Raw genomic sequence first — 18636 nt, 5'->3', positions numbered from 1 at the left:
CCTGACTGTGCGGGTGATGCCTCCCTCCCAGATACGCTGAATAACTTCAACGCCCATTTTGAAGCAGAAAATGACATGGCGGCGAGGAAGTCCACCCCTCCTACAAATGACCAGGTGCTGTGTCTCACCGTGGCCGACGTGAGAAGAACCCTGTGCAGGGTCAAAGCACGGAAGGCTGCTGGACCAGACAACATCCCTGGTAGAGTGCTCAGAGGACGTGCAGACCAGCTAGCAGATGTTCTCACTGACAGCTTCAACATCTCCCTGAGCAGCGTCACCATTCCAACATACTTCACGGCTGCCACCATCGTCCCCGTGCCGAAGAAGTCTTCAGTGTCCTGTCTAAATGACTACCGTCCCGTTGCACTCACATCCATCATCATGAAGTGTTTCCAGAGGCTCGTCATGAGGCATATCAAGACCCTGCTGCCCCCCTCACTGGACCCCCTGCAGTTTGCGTACCGTCCCAACCGCTCAACAGATGACGCCATTGCCATCACCCTCCACCTGGCCCTAACCCACCTGGACAAAAAAGACACATACGTTTGGATGCTGTTCATAGACTTCAGTTCAGCATTCAACACAATCATCTCTCAGAAACTGATTGGAAAGCTGAGCCTATTGGGCCTGAACACCTCTCTCTGCAACTGGATCCTAGACTTCCTGACTGGGAGACCTCAGTCAGTCCGGATCGGGAGCAGCATCTCCAACACCATCACACCGAGCACGGGGGCCCCCCAGGGCTGCGTGCTCAGTCCACTGCTGTTCACTCTGCTGACCCATGACTGTGCTGCAACACACAGCTCAAACCACATCATCAAGTTCGCGATGACACAACCGCGGTGGATCTCATCAGCAAGAATTGTGTGCAGTTTTGGTCCCCTAATCTGAGGAAAGACATTCTTGCCATAGAGGGAGTACAGAGAAGGTTCACCAGATTGATTCCTGGGATGGCAGGACTTTCATATGAAGAAAGACTGGATCGACTAGGCTTATACTCACTAGAATTTAGAGGAATGAGAGGGGATCTTATTGAAACGTATAAAATTCTAAAGGGATTGGACAGGCTAGATGCAGGAAGATTGTTTCTGATGTTGGGGAAGTCCAGAACGAGGGGTCACAGTTTAAGGATAAAGGGGAAGCCTTTTAGGACCGAGATGAGGAAAAACTTCTTCACACAGAGAGTGGTGAATCTGTGGAATTCTCTGCCACAGGAAACAGTTGAGGCCAGTTCATTGGCTATATTTAAGAGCAAGTTAGATATGGCCCTTGTGGCTAAAGGGATCAGGGGGTATGCAGAGAAAGCAGGTATAGGGTTCTGAGTTGGATGATCAGCCATGATCATACTGAATGGCGGTGCAGGCTCGCAGGGCCGAAAGGCCTACTCCTGCACCTATTTTCTATGTTTCTATGTTTCTATATCAAATCATACATCCCTAGTAGACTGGGTTGCTCTATTAAGTATTTACCGTAGCATTGACTGCCTTCTCGGTGACAAATATTAATGAAGATAAATATATTTCATTATGTCAGAGCAACAGTCTCTCACAGGACGACAACGGAGCCCAAGACATACTTGTTATATTCATGCTGCCTTGCTCCTCCCCAGCCACCTCTTCAATTTCAGCCACCAGTGGAAATCATAGTAAAAATAATTAATCCTTTTGAGGAAAGGCAAAGAAGGTAGAACAGAGGGGAGCCACTACAGAAAACGTTTGGCAATACTCAGTGGCTGTGTGTTCAGCGTGTGCACTTAGGCCAGAGGCTGATTTTCCCCAGTACAGTACTTAGTCCTAGGCTGTTTGTTTTGTTAACTGGGTGTATCAGTGCAGAGGAACGGGATAACCTGGACTTGCAATACATCAGTAAATAATACAGAAGAGGAAAAGAGCCATTTCAGCATTTAGACTAATTCTCAGAATTCAAATATTGAACTCAAATCAGTTGATACTAAGGTAAATACTTTGTAGAGCAGCTCAGTTGCTTTAGAAAAGAGTTCTTTGTGAGGTGGGTCTTTAAATGGTGTCAGTCCATGGAAGGGACCCTCCAGATATCCAGAAGATTCATCAAGTCAACTCAAGCCATGCTCGTGCTGCTGGGCCCAGTACTTCTGTGGTTTGTACTGGAGCCCAGTTCCGATCAAGATCAAATCCTTTACAGTGTCTTGATCTTACCACAGACCAAAATGAAGAAAGTGTGCTGAAGATCAGCTGGAACATATTGAAAGAAACCTGACTGTCAACCAAGAGGGCCCAATAAACATTTAGACTTTTTCCTGAATAGTTTTCTCAGAATAAATATGTTGAGTTGTTTTCTTTTAATTTGCAGTTTGTTCAGACCTTAAAGAGTTAAGCAAGTTTGATAAACATATGTTTTGATGTTTAAATCTTCCATACCAGTTAGTTGCCCTTTTCTCTTACTATGCAAATATTAATATATTTGCTCAACCCCTATTGTGGGTATTGCTTCAGTTATTAACAGACACGTGAAGTACAGTATGTATAAAAGTTTCCACTTGTAAATTTATCTGGAACAGCCTGTGTTCACTGCCAAATGAGTCCCTGCCTGCTGATCCTCTTAAGTACAAACTCAAAGCGGAGGAGGATCATGTTCAGAGTGGGACGGCAGCAAACCTCAGACACTATTCAGCATAAACAAGCGGTCACATGCAAGGAGAGCACGAGCATTTGCTTTGTCTCCTTATTCCAAATATGGAGGGGACCACATTATGGGACGTCTGCTGGTCATGGTCCTCCATTCTTGTGCCTTGTGATGTAACGGTTGCCAAACCCCATGTGACCGTCTGAGGTGATATATTTTTAGGAGCATGGATGATATTCTATTCCACCACCAGCTGCCTGCAGCAAAATATAGCTCCAGTAATCCTTGACATGTGGTTAAACTGAAGGTGTGAAGTAGGCCTAGCACCATCTAGAAGTCAAGGGTGAATCTGGGGCTCTCGCACTACAGCACAAGGCAGCTGATGACTGCTTTACCAGAGTTTAAGTGTAAACCTTCCCGAAATTGATTGTCTGATTTTAACTGCTTAATGTGCTGATTTCTATCTCCTTTCCTGAAGCAACTTCTTGGAATTTAGTTGACATGGGCATTTCTCATGAAAGTGGTTGTCTAGTGCTATTTGTACATCGGATTATCAAGGCCAGTTGTGGTCCTGACCTCACCCTTTATTGGGTGGAATAGGTGACTGGCCAGTGATCCCAGAGCCAGTGACTGGAAGATCGGGGTTCAATTCCTGCTGCTCTCTGTAAAGAGTTTGTATGTTTACCCCGTGACTGTATGGGTTTCCTCAGGGTGCCACAGTTTCCTCCAACATTTCAAAGACGTGCAGGTTAGGGTTAGTATGTAGTGGAAGTGTTGCATGGCCACACTTGCGGCGGCCCCCAGCACGTCCCTGGATTGTGCAAACGATGCATTTCACTGTTCCAATGTTTTGATGTATAAGTGACAATTAAAGCTCGTCTTTCAATCTTTCATCCAGACAAATGTATTAATATTTCACTGATCCGGAGATTGTTGGGATTGTTCCCACTGCTCAGTGAGGGTCAACCAATTCAGCGTGAGGCAGAGATCCGACCTACCTCCAGGTGTGGTTCAGCGTCAAACCACACTGTGTGTTCATCCAGAGAAAGCCCAACAAACTGGCTTAGCAAGCAGTCTCACAGAGCGAGGGCTCCAGCAGACAGCAGCCAAGGTCAACCTGGCAATGTGTGTACGGGCACAGCTATTTATTATGCATACTCAAACATCTCCTCTTGTCAAATATTAAGGCACTGGATAACCAGCAAATCAGTGACACCAATTTTAAGGTAAACTGAATTTTTATTACAAAGCATTTTCAACATAGGTTAAACCCCAGCGTATTTATTGTCCCTAGCATTTACGAAATAAGACATTAGCCACTATTAGTATTTACGTTACCCAATTAGAAAATGGCAGGGACTGGAGGGAACCCGGGGGAAACCGGGTTAGTGCTGCTCTAATGTATAATGTCTGATGTATAAAGTGCCTGTGGAGATATGGCACTCTGGCTCTTTCCTGCCTGTGGCACAGCCACTCAGTTGCAGAAACTTCTTAGCCGAGTCTTCCTAGGCAGCATCAGACTTCCTTTACAGAGAAACGTTTTGGTTGTGAGCATCTTTGGGACAGGTAAGGGTGCAATCTGGGAGGGGAAACCCCCACCAGGAACTGTTTTTATGTCTGGGGCCTCACTGAAATAATCCTGGATCATCACCATGCATAAGTAAGGTTGGTAACAATAACAAGAAACTGAGTGTCTTTTTATATCTGCAAGACAGGGTTTGCAGGTCCTTGTAATTTTCACACTACTGCCACCATGAAAAGATATGATCAAAAAGCGCAAATTAATCAGCCACAAATCTCACATCATTCTTAGGATCTTGGTATATGCAAAATGGCTACCATTTGCTCGTGTGAATGCTGTTCATTTTTACTGAAGCACTTTGAGAAACGTGGAATGGCACATTATTATTGAGGTTCATTTTTAATTAAACCTTAAATTTTAGTTAACAATGAGATCAGACTACTCTTTCAAATTTTACTGGAAAATCCCTTCACTGTGTGAAAACCAATATGGTCAGAAATCACTTTGATTATGACTGCTTCTGGCTATTTGACATCTTCCTGTGCCTCACTGACCAGCTGACACTGTAAGCAATTTCCAGCGATGTGACAGGTGCTCCAAGCCATGTCCCGTCCCTCCACATCTGCATCACCAAATGTATGCGGAAATGTGTTGACAAGTATACCCGAGTATAGCATCACTGCCTTTCCGCTGAAAACACACTTTGTCAGAAAAGCCAGAGAAGTTTGATCCTGATGAGCACTAATTCAGCAATCTGGTTTACAGACAATGTGATGAAATGGAGAAGTCACATGGCCACGGAAGGGTGCTCATCTCAGAGTTTGATGTTACAGTGGCAGTGAAGACAAGGGGAGTCTGTGCTCGAGTCGAACCATTCCTGAAGCTTCTGATTTTAAAAAAATCAAGTGGATTATTTCCCTTATGTTCTAGTTCATCCTCCCAATTATTTTGATGGACAATAAGGCAAATAAATTTCACATCCTGTTAGAAATATAGCCTTCTGAACAAAGATGCAGACACAAATATCATAGAGGAACATATTGTAACTACTGGCTCTCGTTTTGTTAATAGAGGTTTGACTGCTGCTGCAGCTTGTGGACCTTCCTAAAACCTGTCCTTTATACACACAGACAGGCCAAAGTTGGGTATAATACATGTACTAGCATTATCACCATCGTTCTCATTCCCTTTACATGTTAACACTGTTCGTCCAACTTCCCTGCATAAAACTTCACCTCTCTGCCTCTTTTACTTCATAAAAGCATTCAATAAAACCCATGTCTTTGATCAAACTTTTCGTCAACTGCTTTAAAATCTCTCCATGCTAAATTTTGATTAGTATTTTTGTGGGTTTTTTTGCTATATTAAGTGTAATATATTAATAATCAGTTGTTGGAAATACTATGGTATCTGGTTTGGGTAATAATGATGACTGAAACCAAACAAAATTTATTGTAAAGGAATTTCAGACCACATTTGGACAACTTCTGTGCCAAATTCTTAAAATCAGTGATATAACAGAGAATGCTGGAAATCTACAACATATCAGGTCATCTCTGTGTAAAGTGAATCAGAGTTAATGTTTCCCAATTTCAGCCTCAAAGTATATAATTGAATTTTTTGAGTATTCAATGTTTCCTCCCATGCTCTCTGTGCTAACTTCTTATCTTCAGAAGATAACCTTTCACCAGATGGAGGAGTTTACATGTCGCTAGCTGGGGAACTACCGGTAATATATTTATAAACTTACATTAATGTACTGTATATTAAAACATTGCAGGCCATTAGAGAAAGTGAAAACAATAGTATTCTGTAGAAAAAAGATTGCTAACAGAGATTTACAATGAAGATAAAATTTGCCAGAGATCCTGAGGAAAAAGAAATTAGAAAGCAGACTGTCTGCAAGGAGCCCTGGGGGCAGAAGCATCGGTGGTGCGAGGCTGTTTCTCCAGTGTGTGTGCACTGACAGCTGAAGTGAATGATCCACGGGATCAGCAGGAAGGATTAATGCAGGCTGAATGTAACAAGGAAAACAAAGGTAACAAGAAGGGGAAATGCAGCATGAAGCATGAAAGCCCCGAGAAACACAAATGCTCTATATGATTAGCTAACAGATATCAGGAAAGAAGTATTAAATTGCATCTCAGTGCCATTAATATCACTAAGTAAAAGCAATTCAGGTACTGAGGATTTGAAATAAATCTGAAATAACTGGTTTGTTCTAAATCTCACAGTTCAATCCTCTCTCTACTGCTAGGGGTGTCAAGTTTGGAGTTCAGTTCCGGTGTCCCCTGTAAGTAAGTTTGTATGCCCTTTCTGTGTCCTCTTGGGTTTCCTCCGGGTGCTCCGGTTTCTTCCCACAGTATAAAAACCTACCGGTTCGTAGGTTAATTGCTCGTTGTAAATTGTCCTGTGATTAGGCCAGCGTTAAATTGGAGGGTTGCTAGGCAGTACAGCTCGGTAGGCCGAAAGGGCCTGTTCCAAGCTGTATCTCTAAATAAAATAAAATTTCTCTCTTCACAATGCCCTCTGACCTGCTGCATTTACAATTTTTTTAGATTTTATTTACTGTCATCTCTTCCCCAATACTAATTGAAGCACGTTTAAACTGAATGCTGTAGACCATTGTACAGTATATCACCAAAGACTCTTGCAAATTTCTATAGAGGTATGGTGGACAGCATTCCAACTGGATGTGCCACAGCTTGCTACGGAGGCTTCAATATGCAGGATCGCAAGGGGCTGCGGAGGGCTACGGACCCAGCCAGCTCCAGCACAAGCACAGCCCTCCCCGCCGTCGAGAACATAGTGCCTCAAGAAGACCCTCCCTATCCAGGACATGCCTTCTCGATACTATTATCATCAGGGATAAGGTATAGGAGCATGAGGACCCACAATGAATAATCAGAAACAGCTTCTTCCCCTTCATCATCAGATTTATGAATGGTCAATAACCACTGCTGTTTTCACACTATATACTTACTTCATAATTTATAATAACTTTTTATGTCTTTGCATCACACTGCTGTCACAAAACAACACATTTCATGTAATATGAAACAAACCTGATTCTGAATCTGAATCTGAAGCGTATTGGCCAAAAATAATCCATACAATAACAAACATATAGCATTCCTTTTTATGAGCAGTACCTGAGAGAGTTAAGGGCATCGATGAGATGGGTGAGAGGCAGGAATGGGTTTTCAGTCTGAAGCTGACATGGTGATGAAGCTCTTACATTGACAGTACACAGGGAAATCCAAGATATTTATCTGCAATTCACTTTCCAACACAGCCCAGCAGAACATTGTAACTCTTTCAACTTTTGAAATGAAACGTTGATCTTTTTGGAAATGTATTTGAATTTATTAGAGTACGGAATTGGAATAAACTGTCCTAAGTTTGAAAGAATGTCAATCAGAACATCCAAATTCTAAATACATACCACTTTTCATTGTTGGATCACCAACTGCCCGTCGAGCTTCTGTTTAAAGTTTAATTAAATGACACTTAATTGAACAAATGATAAAACTCAATTTTCAGTGCTAAGTAAAACCCTGGTGATGCAAAAGCTATGTCTGATTCCACTTGATTTTCCACTTCCCCATCTGAGAAAGGCAACTCAATTGAAAAGTAATTTGTCAACTTTGCCTGTTTTTCTTTGTAGTCAATTTGACTGCAAGATCAAAAGCATGCAGAGTTTGGGGACAAACTGGACCTGCATGTAACTGTAGGGGGAGACAATTTTCTTGAGTGAAACGCATGCAAGGAGTAATGTGTGTAAGCATCACTGATCATCAGCTTAAATACACAGCAGTTCAAATTCGCTGGTTAAATTTTATCTTAGTGAGGCAGTTCTTAATTAAGAACCACTTAGTGGGCCTGAGATAGCATGCACAAACTATGAGGGGTCACTCAGAGAGAAAGACATCCAACGGATAATTCAGGGTTGTGGTGTTAGAGGCAGCACTGGAGTGTTCTGGTCTTATCTTCGCCCCCCCCCCCCCCCCCACTCACTCCACCCTACTCCACACTGCCAACAAAGTCAAAATATCTTATTAAAGACATCTGTATCTGTTCTTCAGTATCATAGCAGAGGCATACAGCTCTGAGGGCAATGTGCAAGCAGCCTTCAGGAGGGTGAACCAGTGAGAAGCATCTGGCACTGACGGGGTACCCGGCCAAATACTAAACTCCTGTGCAGATCATCTGGCTGGAGTGTTCACTGAGGTCTTTAACCTCTCACTTTGGCGGTCTGAGGTACCGACCTGCTTCAAGCAGGCTTCAACTATACTGGTGCCAAAGCAGATCATGGTAATCTGCCATAATGACTATCGTCCCGTAGCACTTACATCCACACTGATGAAGTGTTTTGAGAGATTAGTGATGAAACATATCAACGCCTGCCTGAGAACCGACTTGGATCTGCTCCAATTTGCCTACTGGTCCACAGTGGATGCCATCTTATTGGCTCTTCACTCAACCCTGGAACATCTGGACAGCAAAGATGCATAAATCAGGATGCTCTTCATTGACTACATCTCAGTATTCAATACCATCATTCTCTCAAAACTAATCAATAAGCTCCAAGACCTTGGCTTCTATACCTCCTTGTGCAATTGGATCCTCAATTTCCTCACTTGCAGACCCCAGTCAGTTCAGATTTTCAACACCATCTCCTCCACGATCTCCATCAGCACAGGTGCACCACAAAGCTGTGTGCGTAGCCCCCGATCTACTCGCTTTACACTTATGACTGTGTGGCTAAGCACAGCTCCAAAACCATGCTCAGGTTTGTTGATGACACCACTGCTGCAGACTGAATCAAAGGTTGTGATGAATCAGCATGTAGCAGGGAGTTTGGAAATCTGGCTGAGTGGTGCCACAACAACAACTTCTTACGCAATATCAGCAAGACCAAGGAGCTGATTATTAACTTCAGGAGAAGGAAACCAGAGATCCATGATCCAGTCCTCATCAGAGGATGAGAGGTGGAGAGAGTCAGCAACTTTAAATTCCTTGGTGTTATTATTTTGGAGGACCTGTCCTGGGCCCAGCATGTAAGTGCAATTACGAAGAAAGCAGGGCAGTGCCTCTACTTCCTTAGGAGTTTGCAAAGATTCAGCATGACATCTAAAACTTTGACGAACTTGTATGGTTGTGTATTGGATAGTGTGCTGACTGGTTGTATTTACACACTTTGTTGGCTTTTGCACACTGGTTGAACGCCTCATCCAGCGCGGTCTTTCATTGATTCTGTTATGGTTAGTATTCTACTATGGATCTGTTGAGTATCCCCACAAGAAAATGAATCTCAGGGTTATATATGGTGACATGCATGTACTTTGATAATAAAATTACTTTGAACTTTGTATTGTGCACTGATTGGCCTTCCACATGTAGGTGCATTATGGCACAGAAGCCGAGTATAGTGGTGTGTATGTGCATGCAAGCATGAACTGATTGAATTTACCATTCACCTGTGAGAATTCAAAACGCACGTGTGCATGTTTTTAAATTCTAGGCTATTATATTTTCAATTTTTATAATACCAGTCATAGAAGGTATATTATGCAAAAATAAAACAAAAAAACAAGCAACTTCTAATGTTACATTAAGTATTTCCAAATATCTATAATTGCTTCCAATGATATTATTAGTTTCTGTTATTGCTGAGCTGCTATTGCCTGAGGGACCAGTAATCCAAAGGAACATACAGATATTTCATGCCTACTTGAAGCCTGTGCATTGTAACAAAACAACTGAATGATTGCCTGTTCATGGCACAAAGTAAATGAGCCACTTACAGTTTTCCAATGGGACACACTTCATTCCCTATATTTAAATACCCTGAACAGCTGGGAATTGGCATAAGAATGCAACCTTGACTTTGTGGGAGCCAAAATCTTGGGGATTCATGACTGGCTACTTATTACATATCTTGCCCACTAACGGAAAGTCAGGTAGAAACTTTATGTCAGCATAATGCCCCATCTTATCTGATAGATAATCTTATTGAAAGTGTATAGTACACATTCAATTATAACTTTATCTTGAAGTCCTGAAAGCATGAAAAGGGAGATACAAGTTTTATTTCTGGGGATATATAGGATAGATTCTGTGCTTCTTTTGCAGGAGTAGAATTAGAAAATATGGGCCAGAATTAGGGACACAGATTCTGTGCCCCAAGGAGCATAAAAGAGATCAAACCCAGTCTTGGTCTGAACTATTTTTTGGCCATCTGAACAGATGCTAGTTTATCTGGAATAATTGTAGGGGTTATAACCGATCCATTCAGCTTGGGTTCAGGATTCTGCTCCTGGGATAGCAGAAGTCAGTTTTGCTGGTGTGACTCTTGCCACTCAAAAGAAAAAGAAAAAAAACAGAATTAAAGCTCATCTGTAAAAGCAGAGCCTTTTGTCTCCATGGTACAGACTGGTCATTACTTGCTGCCCCTCTCTGCCTTCGAGTGTATCAGAGGTCACGGGGATGAGGCAGCCGACCTGAAGCTTGTCTATCTGGATGACTGAATGTTTGCAGAGGCCAGGAAGGCATCTGCAGCCTCTGCAGGCAACACGGTGCCTGATTTCAGCCTGCCTTAGGCCCACTGTAGGTCCAAGATGAAAGCTTCAGAAAATAAGGCTTCCTTCATCTAAAAAAATAAATGGCTTAGTAAGAGTTTATTCTCTTAGCGCAGTATGTTATCTAATACAAAAAGAGGATATTATATTCTGGTTTTAAACCAGGATTTCCTGATAAGGAATAAGCAAATGAAACCTTGAGCTGTAATTTATGCAGAGCACATGAAGATACTTTAAAAGCATTTGGTTGATCAGGTGACAGCATGCTGAGCGATATTATTTTCTTTATTTGCTTTGGCAAGAAAGCGTTTAACTATAAAACCATATACATCTGAACATTAGTATCCTGAACATGAGAACCTTAAAGGCACTGCTGGCTATTGGTTCAAGTTGTTAAGCAATGAAAAACAAGTCTTAGACTGTGGGTGGCAGGAGAGCAAGTCCACATCTGACACATGGAGGGTGTTTAAAGGTCAACTACACAGAGTACAGGGCAGATACGTCTCAGTAAGCCAGGAGGACAAGATTGGCAGTGTGTCAATTGAGGTGCTGAATGCAGTGAAAGAAAATATATGCAAGGTTTAGGAAGCTAAAATCAAATACAACACTTCTAATTTTTTCTGAATTTAGACATAACATAGTTTGAGAAAACCAATGAAATACGGTAGGAGGATTAATTTCTTTCCAATTCAACAAAATAGATCTTCTAGCCATTAATGTAAGAAATGCAATCATTCGACAAGCGGAAGAGGATAAATGAAATGAGTCCTTCATTGGTAAACCAAAAATTGCAGTAATAGGATGTTGTAAATCAATGTTCAATACCGTAGAAATAATATCAAAAATGTCTTTCCAATATTTTTCCAAAAGCGGACACGACCAGAACATATGAGTTAAAGACGCTATCTCAGAATGACATCTGTCACAAATAGGATTTATATAGGAATAAAAATGAGCCATATGGAGACCATTTATTCAATATTTTCATATGATGTAATATGACCCTGTTCCAAGCCTATTTGTTTTTCCAGTTTCGTTTTTATATATGTTGAGAGGATCGGAGTTGACGACACTGATGATTTTGTATTTTTGTGAGATATTATAAACAGCCCTTTTTTTCCATTTTTTCTTTTTCTCTTTTTTTTTGTTTTTTTCCCTTATTAGTTATTAGATTATTAGATTGTTTTTTTTTGCATATTTTTTTTCTTTTTTTCTGTTTTTTAAAATATATTATGATATACCTAGGTTTGCCTTGTTTATTTGTAAATTGTATCATCCATGATTTGGGAATACTCATTTATACTGTAACCATTGCTTATGTATTCTTTCATGTTCAGTTGAAATGTGTATGTTTGTAATCCAATTATCTATGTATCAATTTTATTTTGTTGATATTAATAATAATAATAAAAAGATTGAAAAAGAAAGAAAGGAAGCTAAAATCAAAGAGAGCCCTTGAGGATTATAAAGAAGACTAAGGAATTTGTGAAGCCACTAGGGGCTATGAAAAGCCCTTGACAAGTAAAATTAAGGAGTATTCCAAGGCACTCCATAAATACATCAAAAGCAAAAGGGTAACTAGGGAGCAAAGACAAAGACAAAGGACGGAACATGTGCTTGGAGGCAGAGGGTATGGGCGAGGTCCTGAATGAGTACTTTGGATCAGCATTTATTAAGTGGATCAGGATAGGGAGATCAGTGTGGAGCCTACTAATATGCTAAGATATGTTCAGATAAAGAAGGAGGTAGTGCTGGGTCTCTTAAAGGACATTAAGCTAGTTAAGTCCCCAGGGCCTGATGGGATATATCCTTAGTTATTGAATGAATCAAGAGATGAGATAGCTGGGGCCTTTGCCAATATCTTCATGTCCTATCTAGACTTAGACTGGAGGACTGCCAAGTAGTTAAGTTGTTCAAGAAGGGAAGTAGGGATCATCCTGGAAATTATAGCCCAGCAAGTCCCAATGTCAGGAGTAGAGAAGTCACTGGAGAGGATTCTTAGGGATAGGATTTATGACCATTTGGAAAACCATGGCTTTGTGCAGCTATGGTGATTGATAAAGATAAAGCTGTGGATGTTAACTACATGGACTTTAGTGAGGCATTTGACAAGGTCCCTCATGGGAGACTCAGCCAGAATATTAAAATGCATGGGATCCATGGCAACTTAGAATTTAGCTTGCCCATGAAAGACAGAGAGTTAATGGGACTTATTCTGGCTGGAAGTCCATATCTGTTCAGCAGTGATCTCAACACAAGGACTTCTGCTGTTTGTGATATATACAAGTGACCTGGATGAAAGCTTAGATGGGTGGGTTAGTAAGTTTGCAGATGACATGAAAATTGGTGGATAGAGTAGAAGGCTGCCAAAGGATACAGCTACAGATATGGGAGGAGAAATGACAGATGGAGTTTAACCAGCCAAATGTGAAGTGTTGCTCATTAGAAGATCAAATATAAAGAGACTGCATGCAGTGATTAGCAAGAGCCTTGACAGTGTTGACGTGCAGAGATCTTGGGGTCCGTGTCCATAGCTCTCTGAAAGTGACCACACAGGTTGATAGGATAGTTAAGAAGGCATATGGCATGTTGCCTTTATTAGTCAAGAAAATGAGTTCAAGAGTCGGGAAGTTACGTTGCAGCTTTATAAAACTCTAGTTAGGCCACATCTGGAGTATTGCAATCAGTTTGGATTACCCCATTAAAGGAAGAATGTCAAGACTTTGAAGAGAGTACAGAAGAGGTTTATCAGGATGCTGCCTGGATTAGAGGGCATGAGCCATAAGGAGAGGCTGGACAAACATCAGTTGTTTTCTCCGGAGTGGCAGAGGCTGAGAGGAGAACTAATAGATGTTTCTTAAGATTATGAAAGCCATAGATAGTATCTTTTACACAGACAGTGTCTTTGTCCAAGGGTTGAAAAGTCAGTTACCAGAGGGCAGACATTGAAGGTGAGATGTACAGGTTAAGTTTTTTACACAGAGGGGGTGGGTGGCTGGGAGGTGCTGCCTGCGCTGATGGTTTGCCTTAATACAACAGAGGTGTTCAAGAGGCTCATAGATAGGCACATGAGTGGGCAGGAAATAGAGTGATATCGACATTGTGTAGGCAGAAGGGATTTGTTTAGTCGCTCATTTGATTACTAATTTAGTTTGGCACAACATTGTGGGTCAAAGGGCCTGTTTCTGTGCTGTACTGTTCTATGTGACAGAGTGAGATTTCCAGCATGGCATTTTTATCACAGAGTTGGCTGCTGGTCCATGGTTCCTCTGCTACTCCTTGTGGGACTGGCTTTACTGCAAAATGTCAGAATTATGAACATTTCAAAAGTGTGGCCCTATCAAATCTGAGATTGTAGTCATACAGCCTGGAAACAGCTTAATGTCCACACCAACTAGTAATCACCATCTGTAATAGCCCCAATTTCCAGACCTGTCCCATGGCTTTCAATGTCCCAGCATCTGAATTGTCTAAAGACTTCTTAAACATTGTCAGCAACTCTACTTCATCACTACTCCCTGGGTGAAATTAGTCCTCTCCGGCTGCCCTCTACATCTTTTGCCTCTCGCCTTAAATCTGTGTCATTTAGTTTTATTTGCCTCTGATGAGGGGAGAAGTTTGCTCAGTCGGCCCCTCATATTTTCATATACCTCGGCAACCCCTTCCATTCCAGGGAGCAGACCAATCTCTCCAGTCCTCATAAATGAAATGCCCCAACCCAGACAACGTCTTGCTGAATCTCCTCTGCACCCTCCCCAGCTCCATTACATCTTTGCTAAAATGAAATTGGCCCTCAACCTCCATCCCTTTATGCATACACAAAGGCAAATATGGAAATAAATCTGTTGCCAAATATTAGCCATTTCATTGTAATCTTTATTGCCTGTTCCTGGCATACGAAAGTGAAAATGGATCATAAAAGCCAGATTTTCTCTAAGAGGAAACAATGGAGAAAAGCTTTTAAAATTGGCAATGACTTAAACATTGGGATGAATTACATATTGCCTCTAGAAGTGTTCTCTCCTCAGTCCCTGCTCCTTGTCTTTAGTGAAGCAAGGAGTTACTGAATTTGTTCTACAAATTTATTCGGTGTGATGTGGTTTTTGCTCTCTCCCTTGAAGTTCTTACCCCTTCTTTTACTAATATCAAGTATCTGTTAACTTGTTCCCTTCTCCCAAAAATGTGCTGAAAATTTATCTATCATCTTAATCTTATGAAGATAGGATAAAAATTGAAAACAGTGAAAGAACAAAATCAAAGGAAAAGCTAGACAATCTGTAAAAGGGCAACTGAATCTAATGGGTGCAGATTGCAGTATGTCCCTTCATCACTTCTCCACGCTCACTGGCACCACAGGACATTTGTTACACTTTTGGAGATTCGAAACATATTGTTCACTCGGTCAACTATTAAAATATGCATAGAAAATTGTGTTTTCCTTAAACTGCTTTAATCTTTCAGTTAAGGAAACAGAGAGTATGTATGCAGAGTGAAAATCGATAAGCCAAGGAGTAAGAACCCCATTGTCCTTCTACCTCCAGTTTATACATGCAGTATGTGGAAGATATTTGGGTATTCTGTTCTTTCTAACAGAGTATCAGCACCAGCAGTTCTACAGAAAGGAGAAGGATAAGCTACTCTGTTCAGTAAGTGAAAGGGCTTAGAATGAGGAGAAATAAAACCAGAAAGTGCTGGGAAATAGATCAGGGAGCATCTGTGAAGCCAGAAGCAGAATAAGCCTCAGATCGATGACTGAAATCTTTACTCAGTTTTCTCTCCAGAGATGGTACCCAACTTGCTGGTATTTTCTATTTTTATTTCAGCTTTTCAGCATCTTCAGCCTTTCCCTTTTCAAGAGCAAGCTATCTTATTCCAGAAAAGTCCACCACTACAGCACAAAGCAAAACTAATTTGCAACAGATAAAGCAGCATTCACCGATCTGTTACTCATTCTAATAGACACATTTCACATAGCAATGTAAAGTGCCTCTGACTGAACAACATTTATATTTGCAGATCCACACAATACAAGCCTAGACAATTAAATGAAAATTACATTGTAGCTAATGTAATATATTCCCCAATAACTGACTAAATTAATGTTTTGTGTCTACCTTCCTGTTGAAATCTCATATAATCACTTCATTTTTGAATAGCCACTTTCTACTGGCTGGAATCTAACATGGAAATTACAAGAATTAGTGAGAAATCTTTGTAAAAGATGATGTAATCAGGGATCCTCATCATTGCATATTGAAATATTTATTGAAAATTTCCTAATTTGCAAAAGCTAAAATCTGGTGAGGTGGGGTTGAGGGTGAGGGGGGGGGGGGGGTTAAATCTCCTTAGCTAAAATCATTAATTTACACTTCACTGGCATTTCAAATTCTTTTCACTGTATAATTAACTTATACAGGCAACGGGTGATGCAATCGCCATGACAACGTGGTCAGATGCTGGCTAACAGCAGTGAAGAACAAGGAGATGCTAGCAAGGTTGCAACAGCCCAAAAGCACATAACATCTCTATTTAGCCACAATACAATATAGAACCTAAATCTGGGTACGGAATAACTTATTTGAGGATGTTTGTATAATAAAGACAAGGAATTTTTCAATCCAGCTTAACTCAATTTTCTGAAAGCTTCCAATAAAAAATTACCTGGGAGAATTCCTGAAGAACTCACAGGGTTGGATATAAAACTGGTTTCACACAAAAGGGTACTTGTCCAGGGTGGTTTCAGACTGGAGAGGGGAGTTGCAGGTGCAGTATAAAGTACAACAATGGAATCCCATTGTCTCCTTTCCATGTTTGAATAAACTAGACACCAAAACAAAGCTCGAATACTTCAGGCATTGAGTTTGTCCAGCATTTTGTGTGTGCTGCTTGGGTTTCCAGCATTTGCAAATTTCCTCTTGTACAACTTGCCATTGTACAAGAATAAGGAAAATAATCAGACTGTCAATTTCCAGAGTAAACAAACATTAGCAGCTTTACATGTGTGAGCGACACACATTGACCAAAATAATGCTTAGGATACATAATTGGAAGCAAAGTGGTTCAGCCAGAATTAGAAGACATCGTGGCCAACAGTGCATGCATCTGCCCAGAAATGTGATCACATAGCTATTTATTTCAGTATCACACTATAGAAAATGGACTTAACCATTCAGATCATTCAGCAATTCATCAGGCATGTGATGCATTTTCATACTTGATACAACTTTCTTAGTAAATATACATCAAGTTATGTCTCTCCTTGTGCCATTCTTTGGGTGAATTGGAATGAAAATTACATCAAGCTATGCCAGATACAAACACCAGCAGGGACCAGACTGGAAGCTCCTTATTAATTCCATGTTTACCTTTGATCTTAGGTTCACCCACAAGGGTCTGACCCTTCTCGTCTCTCCGTACCATACCTGTTAAGACCCACATTCACCCTAGTTCAGGTCCCAGCTCACAACCCTCTATATACCCAAAGCTCTGATAGTTCTAACCAGCCCAAGACCTATCCCACTGTCTACATAATGAACTACCCCTCACCTTCCCCTTACTTCTTGATTTTAACTCAGACACTACACCATAGAAAGAAGCCAGACAGCCCATGGAGTAATCTAGGTGTTAATTCCCTTAATTCATAAATTGTATCATGCTCATGGTGCCTGGCCCACTCATAGCTTTTCAGCTTCATATCAGCCATCTAGTATATTTCATACTCATTTTAATGCGTTCAAAAAATATCCCATTTATCATTATCTCATCAATGCTTACTCACATGGACCTTTGATATGTCTCTCAGTACTGATGTGAATTCCTGATAAGGTGCTTGATATAGACGACTGGAAGCTACTTTCTGCAAGGCCTTCCTGTGCCTTGAATGACGCTGAACGTCATAAGATAGGAAATGTGAGAGAGATATATAATCAACCTCAACTGATCAGGGGAACTATTATCCAAATTCATGAGGGAGTTTGTATGCTAAAACCCAAGTCCAACTAACTGGGTGAGTTGTCTCAGTTGATGGGTATCTCAGCTTTAATGTTCTCCTTGATCTGGAGGTCCTTCTGTTCTCTTGCCTCGATTTTGAGTATTCTTATGTTGCCTTTTCAGAGGAAGACTCAGGAAGGCTCAAAAAGGTTGGGTTAGTAAAAGGCCATGTCCACTGTGTCACTGTGGTGGGGCCACAGTAATTAGCTTTTTTACAGTAGGTTCCCCATACCACAGGTTGTTGTCCTTTACTAACTTACGCCGTGTAACACCTGGCTGAGAGGGCACAGGCAATGTATGACTTGTGGCTGATGCTATCACCGAGAGAGGCCCTGGTTCTTTGCCTCCAGGCTGGGGTGGTTGACTCTGGCAGGCAGTGGTGAAGGGCATTGTTAAAGCTAGCTGGCTGCTGTATATGTATACTCGTTCCCTTACATTCCTTGCACCATCCAGGCCACCGTAATGTCATTTCTTTCCACCATTCTTCTCAGCTCAGCGCACCAGGCTAGCAAACTCAGTATACTTCGCCAGTCAGATCTACTACCCTATAGTACCCTTCACACCTTATACCAATGACATGTCCTTCCTTTACTTGGTGGTGGTTAATTCTCACCCTGCTGGAGGCTGCACATTGGAGCCTACACACACCCTGACTAGCAGTAAGATTGTGACTATATATGACCAATAATCACCCTTGATCTACAGTTTCCTATTGTCCCTCCCCACGTCCATTCTCCCTGTACCACCCTTCACGGAGAAACGACAAGTGTCGCTCTGACTTGTTTTACTGATTCTCTCCCTATTAAAAATCTGACACTTACACCAACCTCCGTTGCAGGCAAACAGTTATTAAAAGTACTGCTACAACAGATTAGCATTTCCTCAGAGTCTGCTGAGGCAGGTTCTCGTTCTCTCTCTCTCTCTCCCTCCCTCCCTCTCCCT

Source organism: Hemitrygon akajei, chromosome 8 (genome assembly GCF_048418815.1).
Source record: "Hemitrygon akajei chromosome 8, sHemAka1.3, whole genome shotgun sequence".
Taxonomy (NCBI): Eukaryota; Metazoa; Chordata; class Chondrichthyes; order Myliobatiformes; family Dasyatidae; genus Hemitrygon; species Hemitrygon akajei.
This window is presented reverse-complemented; position numbering follows the sequence as displayed.